The sequence below is a fragment of the Mauremys mutica genome, chromosome 2 (genome assembly GCF_020497125.1).
Source record: "Mauremys mutica isolate MM-2020 ecotype Southern chromosome 2, ASM2049712v1, whole genome shotgun sequence".
Taxonomy (NCBI): Eukaryota; Metazoa; Chordata; order Testudines; family Geoemydidae; genus Mauremys; species Mauremys mutica.
In genome coordinates this window covers 252,528,625-252,550,661 of record NC_059073.1, presented here as the reverse complement: position 1 = coordinate 252,550,661, position 22,037 = coordinate 252,528,625, and the positions used below count along the sequence as shown (strand labels likewise).

Genomic DNA, 22,037 nt, shown 5'->3' with positions numbered 1-22,037 from the left:
TGAGTGAAGTTGCACAGACGTGGCTCCACTAATTAAGTGCCTGGACCCTAGAGAAGATGCACATGTAAGGTGAGGTGGTGTCCTTGGGGGGGGGGAATAGAGGGTAGGTGGGAGGGGCAGTGGGGTGAGAAGGGGGGGGGGAATTTGGGACATGCAAGGCTGTGGTGGCCAAAGAAAGAGGCGACTTTCCCCAGCTCTACGGCTGCAGCTGCCAGGGAGAGATGGCCCTCCTTCCCAGCCTCAGCTCTGTGGCGGGGAAGATACCACACTCCTTCCCAGCCTCAGCTCAGGGGCTGCAGTGGGGAGGGAGAGAGGCACATCCATCGCATTAGAAAGATCATTAAGTGGTCCACTAAAACTATCGGCAATTTTCAAGTGGTCCGTGAAAAAAAAAAAAAAGTTGGAGAACCACTGGCGTAGAAGATGGATTACAGCTATTGACACACAGAAGCCTCTTCTCTTGCTTCCTTTTTCCCCTTGCCATTGCTCATCACCAAGTGTCCTCAACAACAATAGCCAAGTGTCTTTGGCCTTTATTTGTAACATGAAGTTACAAATAACCCTTTACAGAAACACTTTGCTATAGTATCTTTTCAGCACATAATTATAGATCAGATAATTTAATGGGGAAAAAAGACAAAGTAAACATTCTTGAACAGAAGGATACCACTTTCAAACCTGCAAAAACCTCTTTATATTCACCACAATTAAATAAAGATATTAAAACTATGGATCAGCTCATCAGTGGGTATAAACAGATGTACATCCATTAAGTGCGAAAGAGCTACAAAGTAACATTTTCAAAAGCACCTACGAGATTTAGGAGCCTGTCATGATTACACGGTTAGCTGATCTTCTATCCCCTTCCTAATATCTGAGTTCTCATGCATGTAGCAGTGCTACATGCTCCAGATGCACTCCACCACGGAGTAGACAGAAGATATTGGACTGTATCACCCATGGGAAGAAGAGTCTGTGCAGGCCCCAAGGTGCAGTGTACTCTACTTGACTTGTTTTACCTTAAACCCCCCACTCCTGTATAATCGCACCTGTTATAAAACAAAAGAAGGTACAGTTAAGAAAGAGAGTAATGCAAACAAAATAGTTGCTATACAAAATGAAATCATAAAATGCAAATCTGGACCTACACTTAGTAGCAGTCACCTTTCCTATCTAATAACATAGTCTCTCAAAAGTTCAGTTTTTTGCAGAGCTAGCTGGCTTCACAGGAACCAATTTTTCCATAAAAACATCCCTGCTCACAAGATGTTGCCTCAGTGAAAGGATCTAGAGAACCTCTCCCTCCTCTCTGTTGTAATGAAACACTCTTCTTTTTAATCATAGACAGGGCAAATCCCTGTTTTCTTGTAATGTGTTTTAAAACTTTAAGAGGTGTTGATTGTTTAGAGTAGTCACTTATGGTTTTCCAGCCATAGCCTGATTTAATAATTGAGCCTTGATTGCATCACCCACTAAACAGGGTTGGGCCCCCTTCAAGGCCTCTTGTATATACTCTTCTGAACACCGTTAGTTCCCACACCACAGCCTTGTTCTTTTTGACAAGGAGGCAAAAATAGTCTTGCTGAACTGGGGAAGAACCCCCTCTTCTACCCAGAACTGGGACCAGGTGCAGACTCAATGGCTTCCCAGGCTCATCAGGAGCTTGGAATGGGACAGGTCTTGATCCTGACATTGTACTGTGTTAATGGGGTGAGCTGTCTCCAGCACCCCCTGCTTGTGGTGAATTTACCAGATCCAAGGAAGGCTGCAGATGGGGAGAACATCAGAGGGGGCTGGTAGAAGGCAGGCTTGCAAGGGAATAAGCAGAGGAAGAGAATGTTCAGGGGATGTGCTAGATGGTGCTGGTGTTGAGGATGAGTTTCCAGGACACATGGTCAGGGTTCCTTGAGGGCGTGCAGACAAAGATGAAGGTGAGGTCAACAGGGTTTGAGATGAAGTGGAGAAGGTGATCACTGAATGAGGTCAGTGACATCCTGGGTGCTCCAAATCACTGCTACTGGAGGGGGGCGGGAGGGTGGGGAGGGTGACCTGGCGACATGCTGCATAGAAACAGAAACCAGTAGACTGTGTACATGCTTTCATTCAGTGGTGTGGACCTCTACCAGACACCCTACAGTATCCAACCTGAAGGCCCATGCTGGAGTGACTGTTGGCTTTCTTCACCTGCTGTCTTGGGTCAGGGAGTGGGAAGGTTGGATGGGGAGTGTTGGACTGGGGTGGAGGGTGGGTGTTCCAGGATTAATGAGAAACAGAATCATGGTGCTGCCTTGGGGCTGTCAGCCCTGTCTGGACAGTGAGGCAAGTGAAAATGGACTCTGGTTGTACAACATGGCTAGTGTGATCTGTGATCTATAAAGCACACATGTCTATTCCATGCATTGCCATGTCCTCTTGCATCTGTCCTACTGCTCAAACTTCTGGTGTGGGTTAGGGGTAAAGCTTGTCTTTGCCTGCTTCCTTGGCAGGTCCTGGATTCCTCCCCCCTGCCCTCCCAGGGCATGGGCCCAGTCCCTGACCTCCCCCTAAAGGATGGCCCTAGCAGCCATGCTCATTTCTGAGGCTTACCCCTGTTAAAATGTTGGCATGGGGTGCAGAAACTCAATGAGGGCCTGGATTTCTGGGTCACTAAAATTGCCCCTATGCTGCCCCATGGGTACTCTCTGTCTGCTCCCTCACTCCTATTGAGGCTAATTAGCATTGCAGTGCTGGCCACTTTGGTCCTGTGCTGCATTTTTTATTCATCTGTTCAAGAGTGGCATTTCTCTGTGACCTCATGGAGATGTGTGCCTGTGTGCGCCTCCTGACCCAATCTCCCATCGCAGCCTGGCTATCAGGTCGGGCCAGGCCCCTCCTCAGGTTCAAGGATCTCACTCAGACATACATGGCTAGGTAGTTTCAAGAGGAGTGATGTCAAGGGTTGGCTGCAAGCCAGTGTCTGTTCAGGCCTATCACATGGTTGCTACTTAGGCACTGTTGAAAATTTTATCCATACTAATTTAAAGCAGCTGAGGATCTGACTGTATTGTCTATGCATTTATACTGTGCTCCTCAGTTGGATATCTGAGTTTTTGTCATCCAAAAGCAGCCCAGTATTACACCTGACAATGACAGTGATCTAGCTCTCACCCAAAATTTCAAGTTGGCTTGAGGACTTAATCCAGCTGAAGATCAATCTTAAACACTCCAGCAACCAACCAACTGTACAGAGACCTAGAGAAGCTTTTGAATTAATTTTAATTAACTTTTGAGGAGGCAGCTCAAATGAGCAAAGCTTGGTAACTTCTTGCTGTGAAATTGTCAGTGGGAGAAATGAACACGACTGTGCTACAGAATATTACCAGTCAAACACTATTTCATTTCCTCTGTCACTGGTAGGAATTTGGGCAGACATCTGGTGTCCTGGACATTGGGACCAAGTTAACAAGCTATCTAAATGCCTTGCTATCCCATCCTTATAATACAGCTATCAGATGGACTGAAATACATTGTTGTAACTGAGAAAATGAACTTGCTATTACTCTGACCTGTGACAGCAAGGTTCCATGTGACACATTAATGCCACTTTCCCTTAGCCTTGTGAAAAAGTCTGCATGCAGTCTTTCCCCCAGTGAAGACAATGACAAAATTCCTATTGACTTCAATGGGGCCAGGATTTCATTCTTTGTGTATGGAAAGTGACTTGATTCTGTCTGGTAGTGTGTAGGTCTGAAACTGGGAATCCAAGTGGATCTTTACCAGAGTGATGAGTTTTGTGGTTCCCCTGTACAAGCTACAAGAGAGTTAGCCTAGGATGCAAGTCTGTCAAGAAACACCATTGCTTCTCATGCAATCTACATACTGTACTTAGTTTAATGTAAAGAACTTACATTAAAGGCTGTGATTGATTTGTTTAAAAATTATTCAGAGCTGGATCTGATAAGTTTTTAAACCAAAGACATGAGTCTAAGCAAGTGTACATCAGCTAATAAAAGTTGAAGTATTAAAGGTCTGTAACATCTAAGGCAGGGGTGGCCAAACCATGGCTTGCGAGCCACATACGTCTCTTTTACAGCTAACGTGCAACTTGCGGAGCCACTCCCCACACGTCTCCCCCCATTCTCCAACCATCTATACTGGAGCGGGGAGCTTGAGACCTCTGCCAAAGTGATGGTGCAGTAAGGGCTTCTGCCCAGCAGGGAGGTGAGTCTTGGGGCTTCAACCCCATGGGATGTGCCTGCCAAGGCTTGGGGCTTCAGCAGGAGCAGGACTGAAGCCCCAAGCCCTGGCAGGTGCTTCCCATGGGGCTGATGCCCTGAGCCCTGGCAGATGTGCCCCAGCTCTCAAACTTTTGAAGATTGTCGTATGTGGCTCAGAGAGTCAGTAAATTTGGCCACTCCTGATCTAGGGGCTGATTCTACTTAGCAGCATTCCTTTAATCTCCAGCATCATTTTAATGGAATAATGGAAGTAGGATGGTCATTGTTAGCTCAAAATGTGTGGTGGCAGAAGGGGAAGATGAGGTTTATCTGTCTAGAAGAGTCTTCAGTAATTTAGAGTGGACTATTTTTCCCTCCTAGAGAAACTGGTGATATGTTGATACTTTGGGCCAAATTCAGCTCTCATATAAACTTGTGAGTTTCAGTGACTTCAGTGCAGCTATGTCTACTTATGTCCCAGGGCTGTGAATGTGGCCATCTCACATTCCTTTGAGATTTGGAGCCTTTTCCAGAATCATAGATCTCTTGACCATGAGTTGTATGAAAAATCTTTTTTCCCAGTAATACCTGTGCAACCATGCTTCCTTCTCAGACAACGTTGCCCTATACTGGTGGCAGAAGAGGAAGTGTGGTCAAAGCAGCCAGGAAATGCACTGATTTTACACTTCCCATGGAAGCTTTAGCTAGAGAGGCTTTGCCCGAACCCCATATTGGGATTTAAGCTACCTACCCAAGGAAGGGTGACCCTACTGGGAAAAGGGCAGCCACTCATATGCCCTCAAATGATACACAACAGACAAAGCTGGCCCACTGAAGGATAATTTGTACCTCCTTGCACCAGGAAGAGCTAACCTAGCCCATAATATCAGACAGACTCTCAAAGGCAGCAATGGAAATTGCACCCCTGAACATACTCTAGGATCTTAGATGAAAAAAAGCATTACAGGGTAGACAATAGGCACTGGAGATAGAGACCTAGATGAGCTGTGTCATGTAGGAATATAATTTAGGAGCCTAAGACCAATTTTCAAAAGCGAGTTAGGCATTTTTGTAACCAACTGGGGTTAGCTTCTAAGTGCCAAGTCACTTTTGAAAATAGGACAGAGGCACCTTTGAAATGTTTGCCCTATAGAAGTTTGTGCATCTTCATGCAATTGATAGCTACATAGTAAAGCACACATTTTGCACAGCCTGTTTTTCCTACACCTGAACTGAGGTTTTGAGGGTTTACATAGGATTTAAGTGGTGCATCAAACTTTGGGCTGGCCTTCTGGCCAACAGGGAAATTCACCTCTATGAGTCTATCTTCCCTATACCGTGCATATCACAGGTCACACAGTCTCTTTCCCTCAGTAAATATTAGCTGCTAATATTCTTTTTCTAATTATTCTAATTATTCTTTTGGGGGAGGGTGTTGTTCATTTCCAACAAATTCAGCATATTTGTTTAGATTTTAAGACCCAATTTAGTATAGCCTCATTTTTTAACTGTATTGGAGAAGATAGTACAGCCTAAATGTCCCTACTTTATTCTCATGTTTATTGCAGATGTTCTTGCTTCTGTTTTCCCTTATGCGTTTGTTAGTTTTTATGACTACTGAATAGCTGCTTAATTTAGTTTTCCAGGCACTAGCTTTCATTAATATAACATAAATATTATTGATACAGCCACTTCCCATCCTCCATAGTAGTAATTATATCATACTCTCCTTCTCTCTCCAGGAAGATTTTTCTGACTCACTCACTCAGTACTAATTTGACTGTATTTACAACATACATTCTGCTCATAGCCAGGAATGACTGTTAAAATAATCATCTTCAATGTGAGGAGAATGAAAGAATACAGTAATGTATCTTAAGTAGAGCTGGGTGATCTATTCATAGAGTAACTGAGTTGATGAATCTGGAATTTTTCTTTTTGCTAATTATTTCCAAACATACTTTAATTATTTTATGATTGTCAATTCCAGATTGTTCAATGAACACTGTACACAAGTATATTTCTAGTTGTTCTCCAATTCTTTCACTTTCTTCAACTATTTCCATTTTGTGATCCAATTTTTCATTTAAGTTGCTGCAGAATTTCCTGTCTGTTACAACATAATCTTAGAATGGAATTTAGGTTCAGCATCCCACAGAGTACTTCATAGAATCATAGAATATCAGGGTTGGAAGGGAGCTCAGGGGGTCATCTAGTCCAACTCCCTGCTCAAAGCAGGACCAATCCCCAACTAAATCATCCCAGCCAGGGCTTTGTCAACCCTAACCTTAAAAACCTCTAAGGAAGGAGAATCCACCACCTCCCTAGGTAACCCATTCCAGTGCTTCACCACCCTCCTAGTGAAGAAGTTTTTCCTAATATCAAACCTAAACCTCCCCCACTGAAACTTGAGACCACTACCTCCTTGTTCTGTCATCTGGTACCACTGAGAACAGTCTAGATCCATCCTCTTTGGAACCCCCTTTCAGGTAGTTGAAAGCAGTTATCAAATCCCCCCTCATTCTTCTCTTCTGTAGACTAAACAATCCCAGTTCACTCAGCCTCTCCTCATAAATCATGTGATCCATCCCACCAACCCTCACCCCCGTCATTTTTGTTGCTCTACGCTGGACTCTTTCCAATTTCTCCACATCCTTCCTCTAGTGTGGGGCCCAAAACTGGACACAGTACTTCAGATGAGGCCTCACCTGTGTCGAATAGAGGGGAATGATCACATCCCTTGATTTGCTGGCAATGCCCCTACTTATATAGCCCAAAATGCCATTAGCCTTCTTGGCAACAAGGGCACACGATTAACTCATATCCAGCTTCTCATCCACTGTAACCCGTAGGTCCTTTTCTGCAGAACTGCTTCCTAGCCATTCGGTCCCTAGTCTGCAACAGTGAATGGGATTCTTCCATCCTAAGTTCAGGACTCTGCACTTGTCCTTGTTCAACCTCATCAGGTTTCTTTTGACCCAATCCTCTAATTTGTCTAGGTCCCTCTATATCCTATCCCTACCCTCCAGCCTATCTACCATTCCTCCCAGTTTAGTGTCATCTGCAAACTTGCAGAGGGTACAATCCACGCCATCCTCCAGATCATTAATGAAGATATTGAACAAAACCAGCCCCAGGACCGACCCTTGGGGCACTCTGCTTGATACCGGCTGCCAGCAAGGCATGGAGCTATTGATCACTACCCGTTGAGCCCGATGATCTAGCCAGCTTTCTATCCACCTTATAGTCCATTCATTCAGCCCATACTTCTTTAACCTGCCGGCAAGAATACTGTGGGAGACCGTATCAAAAGCTTTGCTAAAGTCAAGGAATAACACATCCACTGCTTTCCCCTCATCCACAGGGCCAGTTATTTCGTCATAGAAGGCAATTAGGTTAGTCAGGCATGACTTGCCCTTGGGGAATCTGACTGTTCCTGATCACTTTCCTCTCCTTTAAGTGCTTCAGAATTGATTCCTTGGCCCTATACATCTAATGTACACCAGATGCATATTTTATATATATCTATATATACACACATACACATATACACATATATACACATACACACACACACACACAGAGTAAAAGCTGTGTTATCCAGCACTTTATCAACTGGAAAGCTTTAACAACTGACATTTCTGATATCTCCCAATACAAATCTTCAGTCTAGTAACCAGGACTAGTATACGGCCCAGGAGGTTATGCAATTGCACTTTCTGCACTCTACATTTATGCAAAAGAGGCAGAAGACAAGTAAGCAAGCTGATGTAAGGGATTTATTAAAAAAAGCAGCTTCCAGAGTGTGTCATCAGGTCAGTACAGATTCAGCCCAATCTCTGACATCTTCTACATCTACAATGATAAATTGATGTTGATGACCCTGAGGCACTGCCAGATCCTGAAGTTAACCAGAATTTTTGATTAACTGGCAACCCCACCCCCACCCTCAGCAATTCCCCCTAACACGCCAGATAACAGAGCTTTTACAGTATATAACTAATATATATCGTTTACTGTATATATACACATACACACACACTATATATATCTATAGCTATATCTCTATATATAAATAAATAAAATATGCAGCATCCTACAAGCAATCCTTAAATCTAAACACTGACCACATTGTTATAACTCTCATATCTATTTTGGTAATGCTAACACACAGCTAAGCCAGTCTGGTTTCCAATTATGCATTTGACAGTGTTCAGTGAGGCCTAGGGACCTTCATATGTGCTGGCACCTTGTCTGCCAGCGTCACGCCTCTCTTGGTTAATGGAATACCCAACTGAATAAAATATTCAAAATAAAAACTCAGCTCTAGAGGTGGTCACTAATTATAATACAAAAAAGCTTTTCAAAAAGAGACAAAAGACAGTCATGTGAACTGCATAACAGTGACTCAACAGAACAATGGAGCATAAAAGAATTAAAGACATGACATAAAATAAAATCAGAGACCTAGCACTTTATTTCCATTTGATACAATCTAAATGCCAGTGCATTTCTTCTCTGAGAGATCAAATTGCGTTTGCAATGACCAGGAGAATAAAAGTAGCAGGAGAGCAAAGTAACTTTATTAGCCAGAAGAGTCAGATTGATGAGAAGTTCTTGCATTATTGTCAATAACTAAGGAAGATCCTGACCTGAGGACACACTTGACTCTCACATGAAGACTTCTATTGTAACTAAAAACTGGATCATAAAAAAAAACAAAAAAAACCTCTAATAGATATTCAATATGGGTAAACATTCCAGACAGCAGTATCACAATTAGTTACAATGCCATGAGATAATGATTTCCTAAAATATGCTAGTTCTCTTATCAAACCAAATCTTATTACTACTAACCTTACAAACCTGACCAGTCAATCAGCCTGCTCTAATGAAAGGCAGCATGCTTCAGTGGGCCAGCTTACCTATATTATATTCACTGCTTTGCATTATATTCGGGTTTATTATATTCAGCAGTAATGCAATGAACCTACAGGCTTGTATCCTGTAAGACATTGGCTTTAGCAGTTAGCATGAGGCTTGAGGTCTATGAACTTGTTTTGGGGAACTGTAAGTAGAATGTAGAGGGATTTTGGCCATAATGACATCAGCCAATCACAGAACATGAACTGACACCAGCTTCTAGAAGGTTTTGGACGGAACATCCGACCTCAAGAGTGCCATGGCAACAAATTGACGTATATGATAATGAGGTGAAAACATAAATACACTAACCTATAGAAAATGGACACCTTAACATTGGTAAGGGGAGGAAATACAAATAAGGAAGAGGGAGAAACCTCTGTTGAATATGCATTAGGCATGGTAACGTCAGTATAACATATAATAAAAGTGGCATCCCAGGGCAGTAGGAGGAGAGATATAGCCCTTGGGAGGGGCCAGAATGATGACCACTGGTGAAGATGAGGAAGGTGATGGTGATGAGGAAGATAATGGCTAACGTTTCAGGTTGTTCTGGAAGGGATGGTGTGAGTATGGATGTTCAGATGTAGTGTCTGTATTATCTCTATCTTACTGAGTTGGAGAGTGTGGGATTTTGCTAGATGTATTATAAATTATTTATTTGTAAATATAAAAGAGTTCCTATAGTGTGAGTGTTGCACCTGTGCACGTCGGGGTTCCCAACGATATAATAATTTTAATCATACTGGGCCTGATCTTGGGACAAGAACCAGTCAACCCTCAAAGTGATAACTGGGGATTTTTTATTCAGAATCTATAGATCAGGCTACAACCTCTCTGTGCCTCTGTTTCCCCTCCCACCTCTTGTCTATTTAGAAGGTAAGGTCTTCAGGGGAAGGACTGCCTCCAACTATGTGTTTGTACTAGTTTGTAACTAGCACAATGCCCAGCTGAGACTGGGGCCTCAAGGTGTTACCATAATATAAATGGTTAAGAACAATGGGCCTGATTCAAAGTTCACTGAAGTCAATGGAAAGACTCCACTGACTTCAGTTGGATTTGGATCAGGATCGACATTTTGTGATATGGATGTAGCTACATAAAGAAATAAGCAGCATGGAAGTTAATAAGTTAATAATAATAATAATATGAATCATCTGAACTGGATTCCAAGAGGTTCTACCATTAGCCAATCTAAAGGCTAATTCAGACTAACACTCATCAATCAAGAGGAAGCTGATATAGGTAAATATTTAGCTCTGAGATGGTAAATTGTTTACATTCCATTGTTTGTGCATAGCCTCGGTAAAAAGAGTTAATACTATATCTGTTTTTATTTTTGCAAGTGATCAGTTTTGCAGAAATTTTAAAAGTCTGAACATAAACCAAGAAAAAATAACTTTATAAATAATTTCTACTTGAAAAACATGAGGGTCCTCCTGACTCGTCACTCACTTGAACCTTTTGTCAACATACCCATCAGTGCAAAATGGATGTAAAAATACCTTAGGCCAGAATAGGAAGGTTTTGCTCTCACTGTGCCCAGGATCATGGGGATGGTAAGCACAACTGTCAATTTTAAGGGGGTTGTTTTGATTATTGTTTTTAAACTGGAAACCCAGACAGTGAAATTGAATGGTTATCGACATCTCTAGTGAATAAGTGATTTGTGAGTCAAAAGAGCTGAATGGTAGAAGGAGTCAATGGATAATACTAAGAAAGGTCATGAAGCACAGATCGATAATTATCATGAGCCACACACTCCCAACATTGATTCTAGTGTAATTGATTCTGGAGAAACATGATGCTCTATACAATGCAACTTTCAATACGGTCACAAAAGAGGATTTAAAATGTGTGCGTGTAAACTGTTCACATGCTTCCTTGTAATAATCTAAGAGGTGATTATCTTAGTAAATTCTGCCAAGAATTCTCAGAGAGATAAGATGGGTGAGGTAATATCTTTTATTGGACCAACTTCTGTGGGTGAAAGAGACAAACTTTTGAGTTAGCTTCTCTTTCTCCAACAGAAGTTGGTGCAACAAAAAATATTACCTCATCCACCTTGACTCTCATATCCTGGGACCAACATGGCTACAATAACACCACAAACAATAGTTCTAATTTATAATAGAGTACTATTTATCATTTATAATAGAGTACTCGTACTCAACTGACAGGTTTCAGTACTCCCTTCTCTGCAAGCTTATACGAATGAAGTTGAAGGAAGACTTTGAGAAATTTCTAACCGAAAAAGCTCCTAAAGATCGTAAAAGTCTCAAAAAATGCAAACGGGAACTGGCGTTGTACAGGTCATCATTATCAGCTTTGACAAACAGGGACGGAGAATCAGTAATCAATTGAACAGAGATGGAGGCAATCAGCAGGGATTTCTATACCCAGCTGTTTGCATCCTGTATAGACGTCCCAGTGCCATCACTTTAACAAACTGATGAACACATACTCCCGATTCTCATTAGCGAAGCCCGTCATACAGTCCATCAAATGAAAGAGGGGAAGGCTCCAGGTAAGGACGGTTTGAGAGCAGAAGTGCTTAAAGCAGGAGGTCAGGAACTTTGGAAAGCTCTCGCCCAAAGGTTCAGCCACTACCTGGAAATCCAGAAGATACCATCCAGTTGGAAAGAGTCCAATACCATCCTGTTGCATAAGAAAGGCGAACGAGAAAATCTAAAGAACTATCACCCAATCTGCCTGCTTTCGCATATTTATATAATTGTTCATTAAAACAACAACAAATCGACTATTGCAAAAAACTGGATGAACAGCAGCCTAGAGAGCAGGCTGGCTTTCGAAGGAATTATAGCACGATAGACCACCTCTTCACTCTAAGCCAACTACTAGAGTGTTCATGGGAATATAAGTTCCCTTTGTGCATTGCCTTCGTGGACTATGAGAAGGGATTCGACAGCGTAGAGACTAATGCTGTTCTTGAAGCTCTTTCAGAACAGGGGATCAGCGTGAAATATATCACATTACTAAAGGAAGCTAACTCTGGCTGCAACATGGACATATCGCTGTTTGATACTCCCCTCCGAAACCCCATCAAGAAAGGTGTGAACCAAAATTATTCACAGCCTTGAATTGGTTTTTCGACGAGCAGACTTGAAAGGTGGGATTAATATCAACGGCGAGCGGCTAAATCATCTCAGGTTCGCAGATGATACAGTGCTGATAGCCGAAAATACAGCCCAGCTTGAGAGAATGCTTAAAGAACTGAATGTGAAAAGTAGTCAAGTTGGATTAAAAATGAACCTGTCAAAAACAAAATACATGAGATCAGATGTTCTGCCAAGAACCCAATTAACTCTTGGAGGAGAGCAGATCCAGGAGGTTGCTATATACATTTATTTGAGCCAGGAAGTCAACATGAACATGAACCACGATCAGAAAGGCGAACTGTCGTGCAGAAAAAAAGCTGGATAGTGCACATTCAATGACATCAAGGACATCCTCCAATGAAAGATCAGCAAAACAACTCATGTGAATCTTTTCAACTCAACCGTGATGTTATATGGCAGCAAAACATGGTCACTGACAAAGATTGAACAGCAGCTGTCTGTCACACAGAGGGTGATGGAACGAACATTTTTGGGCATCTTGCGCCGCGATCACATTCCCAACAAAATAAATAGGCAGCAGACTGGAGTGTGAGACGTTGTTGTTGAAAGCAGGCTCAGCAAAATGCAGTGGGTGGGACATGTGGCCTGACTCAGCAACAACAGATGGACCGCAGCTATATCCGAGTGGTATCCACAAGAACAGAAACGGCCATGTGGTCAGCCTCCAAAAAGGTGGGATGATTTCCTTACAAGGAGATAGGGACAAGCATGGTGAAGGATGGCCAGAGCAAGAGAAGATTTGAAGACATGTTGTGATCAGTTCAGTCTCAACTGATGAAGGACCGACAGTCTACGCAGTAATTATCAAATAATTCAGCATTTGATTCTGCCAACCTTACTCGCCTTAGATTTTCCACATAAGCTCCAATTCAGCAAATTATTAAAACATGTTCTTAAATCCATCTTCAGCAAAACACTTAATCACATGCTTAGCCTTAAGCATGTCAATGGGAATCATAGAATCATAGAATATCAGAGTTGGAAGGGACCTCAGGAGGTCATCTATTCCAACCCTATGCTCAAAGCAGGACCAATTCCCAACTAAATCATCCCAGCCAGGGCTTTGTCAAGCCTGACCTTAAAAACCTCTAAGGAAAGGGATTCCACCACCTCCCTAGGTAACCCATTCCAGTACTTCACCACTCTGAGTGAAAAAGTTTTTCCTAATATCCAACCTAAACCTTCCCCACTGCAACTTGAGACCATTACTCCTTGTTCTGTCATCAGGTACAATGTCTAGATCCATCCTCTTTGGAACCCCCTTTCAGGTAGTTGAAAGCAGCTATCAAATCCCCCCTCATTCTTCTCTTCTGCAGACTACACAATCCCAGTTCCCTCAACCTCTCCTCAAAAGTCATGTGCTCGAGCCCCCTAATCATTTTTGTTGCCCTCCGCTGGACTCTTTCCAATTTTTCCACATCCTTCTTGTAGTGTGGGGCCCAAAACTGGACACGGTACTCCAGATGAGGCCTCACCAATGTCGAATAGAGGTGAATGATCACATCTCTCGATCTGCTGGCAATGCCCCTACTTATACAGCCCCAAATGCCATTAGCCTTCTTGGCAACAAAGGCGGGAGGTCCACTGGGTCAGTTCGCGGCCCGGTTTGTAAGAGGCCGCGGACCGGTACCGGGCCGCGGACCGGGGGTTGGGGACCCCTGCTCTAGATCAATAATGAAGATATTGAACAAAACCAGCCCCAGTACCGCCCCTTGAGGCACTCCACTTGAAACCAGCTGCCAACTAGACATGGAGCCGTTGATCACTACCCGTTGAGCCCGACAATCTAGCCAGCTTTCTATCCACCTTATAGTCCAATCATCCAGCCCATACTGCTGTAACTTGCTGGCAAGAATACTGTGGGAGACCGTATCAAAAGCTATGCTAAAGTCAAGGAATAACACATCCACTGCTTTTCCCTCATCTGCTTAAGTGCTTACTGAATAGGGATGGACTGCTGAGTCAAAGCCATAGTGGGGTATGACAGAGTGAATAAAGTGTGCTTTGCAGAACCTGGCCCATAATTAGCTATGTTAAAACATTTTTTAAAAATTCCCCATATCCAAAAAAACCCACATTAGATAAATAACAGTCTAGCTGTCTGAAGATGTAGAATTTATAAAAACAGCCATAGTATTCTATGTTAGGAGAAGGTCAGTTATTTATGTGATCAGCTTTTTAAGACATCAATAAATCTACTGTAACTTGTTCCTCCCTCCTGAGGCTCCTAAATCCAAATCTGTGGAAATTAGTCTTAACTTTATCTTGTATAAAATAGCCAACCTTTCTCTAATATGGCTGTACACACAGACACCACTCTTTTATAAGGCTTTTCTGCTCATTTCTTATACATATGAAACTTATATTAGATTGTCTTTGGGAAGAAACGAATTAATATATAATTGCATTGACATCCCAATAGCAACAAAAAAGATGGAAGTAGCGGGACGTAGTCATCTACCAGGCAGAACCCATTCAGTTCCATCAATGGAACAGTTTTATCTCAGAGCATTTTATTTAACATGAAGATCAAACAACCTGCTGATATGGTGTGACATGTGGCTATTGGCACTTTCCTGAGGTCAGAATGAACCCGCCTATGGTGCCCCAGTGGCAGTTCCTGGGACCACAGATCTGCCGCCTCCCAGTGTTGTAGTACTAAATTTGATAGTTCTGGAGTCCCTCCTTTCCCCCACTCATCCCTCTTCTACCCCACCCACCCTCTCCCCACCTCATACCTACCCCTCACCTGTCCCCCACCCACCCTCTCCCCTCCACTATCCATCTCACACCTACTCCTGCCCTGCCTCTCCTCCACCCATCTTTTCCCCGCCTCACACCTGCCCCCTACCCTTCCTCTCTGCCCCCTTTTCCCCCTTGTCCCTCCTCACAGCTGCCCCACACACTCCATTCTACACCCCCCTAGGCACAGGTAGCTGGAGAAAACTGTCAGACTCTGCTCTCCAGAGTGTGTGTGCGCACACCCACCTATGCAACAGCAGCGGCTCCTGTCCCCTGGGTCTGAGCCCAGCTCCCCACTCCAGCCCATTAGCTCTCACTGCAGATTTGCTGTGACAGGCTCCTCTGAATGTGGGCTTATTGGACAGGTGAGAAGGGGTTGGGGTTTATTTGGGGATGGAGTAGTCTGAGGTTGGATGGATTTAAACAGGAGCTGGGAGTTTGGTGGAGGTTGAAGAAAGGTGGGTGGGAGCTGTGGGAGGAGTTGTGGGGGGTTGGGTAAGAGGCTGGGAGCACAGGCAGCTGTGTAGCGGTGCTGGTAGCCACAGCTGGCACTGGATGAGTCTGGTTCCCTCCTCCATCGTCCCATCCTCCTCTGTCTCACTCCCTCCCTCGCTGGCACCAGCCCCAGTTCTGCTCAGTAGCACCAGGGAGGTACAGACCAGGGAGAAGAATGACTCACTGGGTGCTGGTTGCACTTAGGCTGGAATGTTCCCACAGCACCATGTCGGGTCCCTTGGAAACTCCAGGCTTGCCCAGCTGCTGAGCTGTGCGTGCAGATGGCAGGCGACTCTGATTTCGAGCCCCACTTAGCCCTACCTACAGGCTGCTTGTGCCCCTCAGACCTCTCCCACCTACAGCATCTCCACAATGGACACTTCCGGGAGGAAAGTGAGCCTCAGAGGGAACTAGTTGGAGAGGGAGGAAATTTTCAGCAATAAACCCGTTTATATAGAAATCTGCTACCCTTGGCAGCTGCCCAGCTTGCCTATGCCTAGAGCAGCACCTGGTAACCACCAGACTATTGGGTATTCTGGGATGCATTTCAGTCTCTTCTGTTGAAGCTGTCCCACTTTGAATAAATCTTCATTGGAACTGGGACTGAAACCCAGGTGTCCCCCCTCGCCCATCCCAGATAAATGCCCTAACCAATGGGTGACAGAGTGAGAATGACTCTTCCTTGGGACCCATGACTATTCCTGTATTTATATAAAGTGGAACAGCTTCAACAGGAGAGTCTGCCTTCAAGCATGCCTTACACATGCCAGCTTTCAGTAAGCCTCTATGAGACCTCTTTGCTCTCACACTGTTTCAAAGGGGATTTTATAAGCAGAGTTCTTGTAAAATCAGGCTATATAGTAATAACCTAGGCTATACCGCCCTTCAGTAATAATAACCCGTGTGTTATTTTGATCACCATAAGACATACATAAATGAAATAAAACTACGCATTAAATTGCTAAAGAACATAATTAAAAGATCTAATGTACTGGACATAGAATTAAAAGTATTTCCCTAATACATACAGTATCAAGCGTCCCATGAGGCAAAATGTCATGAAAAAAATCAGGAAAATTTTGATAATTGTGATAAATTCTCTTATATTCTGACACTTTGTTATTATTTTATATTTGGTAGCAGAGCTAATACATCTGCATAGAAAGACTAAGCAACTATGGCTCAGTGTCGTCATGACAATACACAAGATTCCTTATCAAATTCCAGGTGGGAGCTGTTGTGCTCTTTTTCTAATTTGGAATCAAATCACCACACTGAGTCACCTTTACTTAGAAACGGTATTAATTATTTTTATGTTTTCAGGAGTTATGGTACCAAACTGTAATCATGCCAAAGGCATCCAATGAATTCTAAAAATGTAAGGATCAAAGCTGTCCAATCAAAACACAGCACATGAAAAACATTCTTGATTTGATTTTGCAAATTGATTCATTGTTTTAACTAAAGGCATTTCACAAAATAACTGATGAGAAAACACTTCCTGGCATCTACTGAGTAGTGACAGGAGAGGTCAAAAACCTCAAAGCACCTTGGGAGAAGGCAAGATGAAGAAGAGGCCTTGACGATGTGACCACAAGCTGCCTGTTTAGTTTTCAGAGTCTATCATGCTGACTGCAGAATCACCTTGCCAGAGGCTGGGACTTTCTGTTGTGATGCAAGAATAAGAAGTTAGAAGATGGAGTTTGTGACATAGGTGCCTCTTCGTGGGTCTTATAATCTAAATAAAATAAGGTTGCAGTGCTAGTGAGAAGTACTTTTGAGATTTTGCTATTTTTAACCACACAAACCTACCCAATAACAAAGTACTTACCACATATTTCTATAAAAATATTCAGCTACCTGCTTATCATGTAAAGTCTGCTGGACTGTTGGGGTTTCATGGATGGTTTGTTTTCATTATTCTATTTAATTTTAGTTGCTAAACAGAACTGCAATGATGTATAACTGAGTGTGGATAACCATTAAACAAATCCAGTTGTAGACTGCAGGTTAAAACAATGAAGTGCCCCATTCTCAGGTGCAGTTGAGCTCTGCTCAGAGGATGTAAGAGTGGGGGCAGGGTGAAAGGCAGCTTTATGTCACTTGTGCTCCCCCCAAATCCTCAGAGCAACTTCAGCTATTTGGGCATTCAGGGCTAGCCAGGGCACTCTGGCATCAGGCCATGTCCCCTTCTTTCCCCAACAATGTTCTGCATGATGGCATAAAGCTCAGCTGGCCAGGTGAGCCAGCTTTATGACCCCTCCACAAAGCTTGGAGCAGCCCAAAACCTTTAGTGAGCAGTCTCTGACTGGAGTCCCACATGTTATAGGCTGTGGTTCCTCATAAAACTATTAGATCTCTCCAGTACAAACAAAATAGTGGGAAGACATTCAGTTCTATGGCCCACATATTGTCTCCTCTAGTGCCTGGAATGGAGAACAGCAAAATGAGCCAGTGGTAGGCAGAACGAGGAGAACAGAGCCAATATGGTTGCTTTGCATACACTGCCTCACATCCGCAGGAGCCCTTCTCTGTGAACATCATGCAGCTAGAGCGCTGAGCTGAAGAACAGCCAGTGTACTGCTTGATGTTCTCCTATGCAGTGAACTCAAGGGACTTTCCACTTTTATGCAAGAACGTCTCCCAGCCAAATGGAAACAAAATGAAAACATAACTCTGTGGCTTTTCCTCTGACAATCTAGCCATTAATCATTGTTTCATAGCCTCCAATATTCAGGTTTGGATTTGAAGGGACACTCAGTATTTCTATTTTGCTTGACACAATTTTGTGCTCAGGAGGCAGCCATGTTGTCACCTTCTTTTATTATGCAGCTTTGAGTTAACCAAAGACAAAAACAACATTGTCACCACTAAAGCGGTCTTAACATACTAGATCATACTGCTCATTGGAGGATGGCTGTGGAGAGTGAGGATCAGCGGCTAGATTCTGATGGGCTGCTTATGCCCTTTGAATGAGATCACTTTATGCCCCTATTCCCAAAGGGGCACAACTGAGCCCTCAGCATCTAAAATTATATTTATCTACTCAGTTTTCTATATGAAATGGGTTAAAATGGAATGAGGGCGAGATAGTTTATCTTATCACAAATTCTTTTTTAAATTTAATCTCATTTCCTATCACAGATATGGTGGGGACTTTTTCAAACATTTCAGGCTTAGCAGCTACTAAGGCAGCTAAAACCTGGATATCTTCCATACTCTTCTCCCCCACCCCTGTTGTTTCAGACCACTGTAAACCTGCTCTCTTAGGACAAGAACCTGAACAAGGATCTCTAGTTCAGCTTCTAATTCATCTTTATACAATCAGAGAAGGGTTCTTCAAAGCAGCCTAACTGCTTCTCTAGCTGCTTTCTGGATATAGCAGAAACACATCAGTGTTTTTTTTTAATAAGAGTCAGGTAAAAAGTGCAGCAAGGACTGGCTTGGATATGAAATTTCATGTCATACCAAAATTCTACAACAGGAACTTAATACATACAAGATACAAACAAAATAAACAAAATAAATTTTGCTGAAATAAACAAATTAACTAAACATGATGGGAATTTCTGGGTATTTTCAAGAAAAATAATCTTTGGACTTAGTTAACATGGAGTTTCACAATGGCCAAAATGGTGTATCATGATTTTCCAAAAGACAAACTTGCCACAGCAGTTTTTTCAAGCTCTAGAAGTGGGTGAACAAGGAGGCAGCGACTGGAACCAGAACCAAACTCAGGATAAGCAATGGTTCTGGTTTTGTGTTTGGACCTGAGAGCACCAAAAATCTCATGAACTGTTGAGACATGAGAAATGCTGAACATCTCAGGAGATCAGCTGTTCCTGCAAAATGTCCACCATCTTGCCTGAAATATTGGGAGAACATCTGTTCTGACAAGATTATAGGCACAATTTGAACTCCAAACGAACCAAAATTGTTAATTTGTCTTCAGTTATGGGGATGTAGCACAGTGGAGCACTCACACCGGTGCAGCACCTCCTGCTGGCTAGTCCAGGAATTAGCTCTTTCAGCCCAGAGCACCTCCTGCTGGCCACTAGCTCACTTGCTGCCACCTGCTTCTCCCTTTCTTCAGGGACCACCCTTTAGTTCAGGCCCCACAGCCCTCCCAGCCCATGGTGCCCCTTCTCTGGGGTACTGCCCCACAGCAGTGCCCCCACAGTAAGGGATCCTCCCCTCCCTGGGGATACCCCAATTCCCTAAAGTCCACCTTGCCTCAGTGACCAACTGCCAGTCTTCATCTAGCCCCTTTTCTCAGGGGCAAGCTGTAGTCTGAAATTGCTGCTCATCATTGGCAGGGGGTTTGGACCTGCTGCCTTTTCCTGGCCTGGCTGCACCACTGCAGCCTCAGTACCACCACAGGCCCCTTTTAGCCCAGCCTCAGCCTGGCTACTCACCTGGCCAGAGCTCCCCAGCTCTGCCTGTATTTACCCAGCACTGCTCTGTTTGAAATACCCTTCTCTAGCCAGGTCCTTCCCACTCCACCACTGGAGTGAGCCTCCCCCTGCCTAGCTCCCAGCCCTTTTATCAGGGCCAGATGGACCCTAATTGGGTGTGGCCACACCTGTGGCTGCCTACTCAACCAACCTCCTTCAGCTGCTTTCAGCTCCAGCCCTCTCCAAGGGCCAGCTTTTAACCCTTTCTGAGCCGGAGCAGGGTGACTGCCCCACTACAGGGGATATGAACTCCTCACGAATATACTGTTGCGTTTCTGGCTGCACTTTTCCCCTCACCTCCTTCTCTATTCTCTCCCTATCCGTGGCCCCACGAAGTCGCAGGACCTCCTGGTCAACCTCCTCCTCGCCCTGGCAAAAATGGCCATCTACGTGACCAGGGAGAGGCGGTTGGCCAATGGAGACTCCTGCGACTGTGGGGCTTGTTTCCGATCCTTAGTCCGTTCACGTCTCCGGGCGGAGTTCCTCTGGGCGGCGTCCGCTGGCTCCCTTGACGCCTTCGAGGAGCAGTGGGCGCTGTCCGGGGTTCTCTGCTCGGTGTCCCCGTCAGGCTCCCTTCTTATGACCCTTTGACCGCACTCCTGTCCCTGTTCTTTTATTAGTTGTCCCCCGCAATTAGTGGGTTTCTGAGGCTCTGTGGCACCTCCCCTTAGGCTGGGGGGGGTTCCGTTAGCATTTCCTGGAAACCCAATAGATACAGGGGATATGAACTCCTCACGAATATACTGATGCGTTTCTGGCTGCACTTTTCCCCTCACCTCCTTCTCTATTCTCTCCCTATCCGTGGCCCCACGAAGTCGCAGGACCTCCTGGTCAACCTCCTCCTAGCCCTGGCAAAAATGGCCATCTATGTGACCAGGGAGAGGCGGTTGGCCAATGGAGACTCCTGCGACTGTGGGGCTTGTTTCCGATCCTTAGTCCGTTCACGTCTCCGGGCGGAGTTCCTCTGGGCGGCGTCCGCTGGCTCCCTTGACGCCTTCGAGGAGCAGTGGGCGCTGTCCGGGGTTCTCTGCTCGGTGTCCCCGTCAGGCTCCCTTCTTATGACCCTTTGACCGCACTCCTGTCCCTGTTCTTTTATTAGTTGTCCCCCGCAATTAGTGGGTTTCTGAGGCTCTGTGGCACCTCCCCTTAGGCTGGGGGGGGTTCCGATAGCATGGGTCGGGCTTCGCCCGCCCCGTTTCCTGGAAACCCAATAGATACAGGGGATATGAACTCCTCACGAATATACTGTTGCGTTTCTGGCTGCACTTTTCCCCTCACCTCCTTCTCTATTCTCTCCCTATCCGTGGCCCCACGAAGTCGCAGGACCTCCTGGTCAACCTCCTCCTCGCCCTGGCAAAAATGGCCATCTACGTGACCAGGGAGAGGCGGTTGGCCAATGGAGACTCCTGCGACTGTGGGGCTTGTTTCCGATCCTTAGTCCGTTCACGTCTCCGGGCGGAGTTCCTCTGGGCGGCGTCCGCTGGCTCCCTTGACACCTTCGAGGAGCAGTGGGCGCTGTCCGGGGTTCTCTGCTCGGTGTCCCTGTCAGGCTCCCTTCTTATGACCCTTTGACCGCACTCCTGTCCCTGTTCTTTTATTAGTTGTCCCCCGCAATTAGTGGGTTTCTGAGGCCCTGTGGAACCTCCCCTTAGGCTGGGGGGGTTCCGTTAGCATGGGGCGGGCTTTGCCTGCCCCGTTTCCCGGAAACCCAATAGATACAGGGGATAGGAACTCTTCACGAATATACTGTTGCATTTCTGGCTGCACTTTTCCCCTCACCTCCTTCTCTATTCACTCCCTATCCGTGGCCCCACGAAGTCACAGGACCTCCTGGTCAACCTCCTCCTAGCCCTGACTAAAACGGCCATCTACGCGACCAGGGAGAGGCGGTTGGCCAATGGAGACTCCTGTGACTGTGGGGCTTAGTTCCGATCCTCTGTCCGTTCACGTATCCGGGCGGAGTTCCTCTGGGCAGTGTCCGCTGGCTCCCTTGACGCCTTCGAGGAACAGTGGGTGTTGTCCAGGGTTCTCTGCTCGGTGTCCCCTTCAGGCTCCTTTCTTATGACCCTCTGACCACACTCCTGTCC

The 22,037-nt window shown here is 44.8% G+C and overlaps 1 long non-coding RNA gene across 4 annotated transcripts; it reads right to left on the bottom strand.

Annotated features, from left to right (window-relative positions):
* Positions 1-741: 741 nt before the first annotated feature.
* LOC123364889 lies at positions 742-20,043 on the bottom strand. Of its 4 annotated transcripts, none has more exons than XR_006577331.1 (3): positions 19,912-20,043; positions 1,751-2,060; positions 742-1,049 (listed from the first exon to the last, which is right to left on the bottom strand). It is a non-coding gene; the product is annotated as an uncharacterized LOC123364889 (long non-coding RNA). The 4 variants fall into 4 exon arrangements; XR_006577327.1 differs by lacking the exon at positions 19,912-20,043 and adding an exon at positions 9,054-9,259; XR_006577328.1 differs by lacking the exon at positions 19,912-20,043 and adding an exon at positions 9,054-9,259 and having other exon boundaries at positions 1,751-1,904.
* Positions 20,044-22,037: the final 1,994 nt, after the last annotated feature.